Raw genomic sequence first — 6,000 nt, forward strand, 5'->3', positions numbered from 1 at the left:
AAGGATGAGTTGTGTCTGTAAGGGGAAGGAATGCTATAAATCTCTCTGGCAATGTTCCGGTAAATGTCTAGAGTCATCTCAAAGGAGCAGTGGAGGAGATGCCTTATGTGTTTTAATCCAGCAAAACACCTTTGATTCTGAATGCTTATTCTTTTGTTCATTCATTCTTTTTTTTAAAACAGTCAATGAGACTTAATTCAACTTAGCTTAATTTAAAACCATAATCATTACTTCAATACAAACTCCGATGTAGCCATACTACTACTCCAGGAAAAGTGAGAAAAAAAAGCAATACAATACAACTGATAATTAGTGGAAATGAAGATCAAAAAAATGTCAAAAAGTAGAAGAACAAAGAGCTGCCAAATATTAAAGAATATTTAAGTTACAAATTCACTTGCTTTTATAAGCAGCCCAATAATAGAGCAATTTTATATGCATGGTAAGTGGGTTTAATTGCAAATCTTATATAAATAAATTGGTATACACCTACAGTGTGACTAACTTGAAAAGATGCAGTAATGCAAAAAATACATTAATAATACTTTGTTTGGTACTGTAGGTTACGTGGTAAAAAATCCTCTGCTTTCCCAAGAAACAGTCTGCTTGGAAAAAAGCCCAAGCATTTAGTTCAAAACATACTTTATGAATTACAGTACTCGTGGATAGGTTAATACATGTACTTCTGCTCTAGTCAAATTGACTTGCAGGTCTAATCAAATACTCAGATGAAAGAAAAGGTCAAAAAGCACATTAATGCTCTAATAACGCAATTTTTGTTGCATCCCAATGGTGCCGTGATCATATAAAATTTGAAATTCTAATGCATTTACATGAATAATTAAACCAGAAAAAAACAGCGCTACAAACTGACTCAATAAATAAAACCCACGATGCATTATTCATATATGTGATGTCTAAATTGGACTTTAATGTGGGTCAGAAAGCTTAGTTTTGGAAAATAACAACAACTTTGTCCTCCTTGCTATTTTCGCTTGTTTTCTCTAATGGTATTCTAACAGGGTCTCACACAGGCACTGCGATCATGGTAGGAAATCCAAATGAAGGGAGAAGTGAATAAAACTGCTGGGTCTCATTGTGCGAGCATCTCCCGTTTTCATTCCAAGACTGCAGTAACTAAGCATCCTCCAAACCTCACAGAAAGCATCTGATGTGTGCCCTGCGTCTCAATTCCACGGCCGGCTCCTCGCTTCTGTCAATCAAACACACAAACTCATACACACAAAACTATCTCATATAATATATTCAAATCAAAAAACAAGTACAAACAACTAATGTTGACAAAGGACCTCAAGTGACACCACAAAAAGGCTCAATCAGGGAGATCAGCACTGCGGCAATGACAGTTTTGTATGGGCGACAGCTGGTTTTGTTAGAGCCGACTGAGAACAAACCCGGTTGTGCTGGGAGCGTGTAAGAAAAGACCCCGGAGATGTCTGAATTTTGGAATGACGGAACGCCTCTATGCTGTCCATTCAGAGAGGCTGGATGGATTTTCCCAACCTAATAGTTCTCACGCTTAGTGCTGCATCTCAAATAAACCTCCTATGGATTCCCAACTTCAGAGAGGAGGCCAAGGAGGGGTTATTGGGGAGTGGGGGGAGGAGTGGGTCACGCGTAAAAAGGCGTTTTATAGAGATGCTGATTTCTCATTCAGCCCAGGCTGAGGGGGTACGGAGGCCCAGGAAGGAATGCAATGTGGAAGAGAAAGAGACAGAGAATGATCGAAGTTCTCTTTTAGGGTATGTTTACACGACAACGCTTTCTTCTTTTTTTCACGTACAGACGACAACGTTGTCAAAACGACCCCGTTCACACGGATCCGAGATAACGACTAAAAATGCTGTATTCTGCTGCCAGACCAGTAGTTGGCGATGTCACGTGGTAAAGAAACACTACGCGCCAATAGACTGAACACCTAATACGCATGCGCATGACGTCACCGTTTTCACAAATTTGCGTTTTTGTTGTTTACACTGAGACGATAACGGTATCATTTTCAATAATTTGCACGTTGAAACCCAATTTCAAAAGCTTGCATTTTCAGGCTGCCAAAATGCCATTGTCATGTAAATAAATGGCAAAAAAGCATATTTTTTCCCCCATTTTTTAGTTGAAAACTGTGTAATGTAAATGGCCCTTTAGAAGTTATAATATGTAAAGTTACCATGAAATCAAAATAGACATTTCCACATTTTTTATGGAATATTGCTGTATTCATTATAATTTTTTATAGTCATGTGCCCTCGTAATCAAAATAACGTCCCCTCCCTCTTGCAATGACTTTGCAAGTGTTCAACCAAATTATAGGATGATATGATATGATGATATATCTTCTCAGATGATGTGTTTCCCAAAATGAGGGTGAGACAACCTGTTTTTGATCACAGCAAAAACAAACCATCCAATCAATTCCCAATGGACAAACTCAAGTCCCATCCTCCATTTTTCTTGCTCGAGAAGCTGTTTCACTCATATGTCACAATAGGGAAGAAAAGACTATCACAACTGTGCCATGCCGACTTTCAGTTTTGAGAAGCAACTTACCGCTGGGAATGGGGTGGCCTTTCAACCCTGCCTGGGAAAACCAGCAATTCTCTGCAAAAGCATTCAAAGGTAGCTTTTTCTCACATGCAGATAGAAAGAAACAGAGAGTGAGAGAGAGGGAAGGAGGAGGAGTGTTTATCACAAGCCCGGCTCTTCTTTTGCAGTCAGGCGAATATATACATGTATAAGTCCCGCTTGATAATGGTGAGATGTGGATTTGCCAGATTGTAATCTCTTTCATTCAGGAATACCATTGAAAAGGCACACAGAACTCCAGGCCTGCGTTTTTCTCCAACTCACTTCCCTTTCTTCGTTTGTTCTGTGGTAGATCAAGCCGTAGACATTACCAAGCATGAAGATGAGCGTGACAAAGAGCTGTCATCCATGATAACGATCGTAAACACAAACACATCCGCTGTGAAACAGGTTACAGCATAAACAAATGCTTTTCCTCCTTCCTTCATCCATATTTAGCTTGGGGAACCTTTTAAACATTTTAGTAGAAGTGAATAAACTTATCTCTCTTCAGCCAAAAGTTTTACCAAACATGATTAGATTTAACAGTCTGCTCGCTGAGTGTCTGATGCATGTTTCTCACAAAAGTGGCTTTAATTTGAATGGCTATATTATGCATCTTCTTGTATACATATATGTTTACAAGGTGTATCAACTTTAAGATATGTCAAAGCTTGCCAGATCACTGGAATGAAATCTTTAATATTTAGAGTTTTGTTTGACTTAAAAGCAAGTTACACTAGTGTTCAAAAGTTTAGGGTTGATAAGCTTTTTTAATGTTTCTTATCTAATCAAAAACCCAGTAAAAAATTTACTCCAGTTTTCAGTGTCACGTGATCCTACAGAAATTATTGTAGTATGCCAATTTAGCGCTCAAGAAACATTTCTTATTATGGTGATTTTTTTTTTTTTAAATGATTTTTGTAACGGTTTACTTTAATTTTTTATCAATGTGTCCTTGCTGAGTAAGAGTATTCATTTCTTAACAAGCAAACAAACTGTATTATCTGTATTAAACAAATGTTTTTCCATCTCTGTTTTTTGAATAGTTGTGAAATAGCTTGTATATTTATTACATTTTCGGCTGTTTCTCCTGTACAACCATTTCAAGAGACGCCCACACCATTACTATTATAATAATTATTATTTTTACTAGTTTGTTATGGCAGTGTCTATTTATATTTGATGCAAAGAGTATCTTCAGTATTCACATTAAAAAGCATCTAGTTTTTTTACGCTTTTTGTAAATAGCTGCTGTTGTCTATCATTGTGGTATAAATTTCAGATAGCCCTAAATGGCACATAAAATCTAAATAAATTGCATTTAGCTGCATTGCATATCACCCAAATGGTGTCTTTCTGTCTTGGGCGGTTCTTGGCCAGATTAATGTGGATCATAGTTATAATGTTTAGTCAAAAGTCTGGATATTCTCTCATTCTATCACAGTCACTCACATTATTCCCAGTCTTCTCCCTGACATATGGCCAGTTTCTTCCTGTATCTGAATTTGCTAAAAGTTCAAATTATGCACGGACACTGACGGGCTTAACAATAATTTACTTTTCCAGCTGACGTGACTGTTAAGCAGATGTTCGCAATGTGGAAAATAATCCCCAGTGGAAAGACGGCAAAAAAAAAGAAATAAAAGAAAATACAGTTCGAAAGGACGAACACATGGCCGTCAAATTGCAAATGTGTGTGTATGAGAGTGTCTGTGCTTGTGTTTGCATGTGTTTACCTCACCGAAGCTCTGTTTACTGGGGCACCCGCAACGGTTTTGCTCACATTGTACTTCACAAAAAACTAAAACTTTGATTTGACTCAGTTTCCAGATTTTTTAACAATAATCGTTTTTTTAATGCACATGAATCAACTGTGAGACATATCATGAATATTTAGAGCTGATATGTGTCGTTTTTTGGTGTTAAATACTTTTTCCTATCCCAGCTTAACATGTTGTGACAACTGTAAGAACATCTTCCTATACTTTCATAGCATGTACTGAATTTGATGAAGAAGGTGCTCTACCATTCTAGGTCAAATAGATATTTTTTTTTAATTAGCACTTTTGATAACACTTTATTTCGATGGTCCACTTTAGACATTCTAAGTGACGCGACGTGATCTGAAGGCCAAGTATGGAACCCCATACTTGGAATTTGTCAGAACTGAATTCACTCCCCCACCTACATTTTCCTGCTGTTGTTGAGAATCGAACTCGCAACCTTCGGGTTACAAGTCTGACTCTCATTAGTAACTTTGCAACTACTTGTCAATTAACAGTCATTAGTATATTAGTAGACTGTCTGCTTAGTATCTGCTAACACTTTATTTTGATGCTCCCCAACAAACATTCTACTGACTATCAGGAACTTTGCAGCTACATGCCAACTTATTCCAACACCTAACCTTAACCAAACAGTCTACTAATACTCTAATGAGAACTAGTTCACACACAGTTGCAAAGTTACTTATAGTTAGTAGATTGTCTTAAGTGGACCTGCATCGAAATAAAGTGTATAACCACACTTCATCTCAGCAAGGTGACAGTAAAGACATTTATAATGTTAAAAAAAAAAAAAAATCAAATCAGCATATTCAAATGATTTCTGAAGAATCATGTGACACTGAAGACTGGAGTAATGATGCTGAAAATTCACAGGAATAAATCACATTTTAAAATATAATAATAATATTTCACAATATTACTTTTTTACTGTATTTTTGAACAAATAATGCAGCCTTGGAGAGTTTATCAGACTTCTTTCAAGAACATAAAAATATCTTTCTAAGCCCAAACTTACTTTTCAACCATAGATGAACATAATAAAACATACATACTACTGCATATCTGCGATAGCCCTTTGACCCATAATGACTCATGACACTGTGTGGAACAAGAACAATTTAACCACAAAGAACACATTTTTTGTTTTGTTTATTGGTAACACTTCAGTTTAGGTTCAATTCTCACAAACTAGTTGCTTATTAGCATGCATATTACTAGGATATCACCTTTTTATTAGTTCTTATATTAATGCCTTATTCTGCATGACCATATCTACATCCCTCAATCCTTACTAACTATTAATAAGCAGTAATTCGAAGTTTACTGAGGCAGAAGTCGTAGTTAATAATTAGTTAGTGAGAATTGGACCCTAATCTAAAGTGTGACCCAAAGGATAATCAAAACATTGCAGAAAGCTCAACAAGCGATGATGTGAGTTTTTGGGTGGGTCTGTCTTTTTTTTTTCCAGCCAATGACAGACAGGGAGAGTGTTCTGGAAACTTGTTTGAAAACAAATTATTTTTTCAAATCTATTTGGTGGCATTCAAATGGTACACTTAAGCTTAACTCTATAATACTACATTTATCTGCCTATATTGATTAAGAAACGAGTAGGATGGAGTTTTTA

At 36.4% G+C, this 6,000-nt stretch overlaps 1 protein-coding gene across 1 annotated transcript in view; it reads right to left on the reverse strand.

Annotated features, from left to right (window-relative positions):
- Window positions 1–2,638, reverse strand: part of rgma (repulsive guidance molecule BMP co-receptor a) — a 42,851-nt gene extending 40,213 nt beyond the window's left edge. The window contains exon 1 of the mRNA XM_079875069.1: window positions 2,569–2,638. The gene's annotated coding sequence lies outside the window, so the exon portion shown is untranslated. The remainder of the gene's footprint in view (window positions 1–2,568) is intronic.
- Between the last annotated feature and the right edge of the window lie 3,362 nt (window positions 2,639–6,000).

The sequence above is a fragment of the Squalius cephalus genome, assembly GCF_949319135.1.
Source record: "Squalius cephalus genome assembly, chromosome: 6".
Classification (NCBI taxonomy): Eukaryota; Metazoa; Chordata; class Actinopteri; order Cypriniformes; family Leuciscidae; genus Squalius; species Squalius cephalus.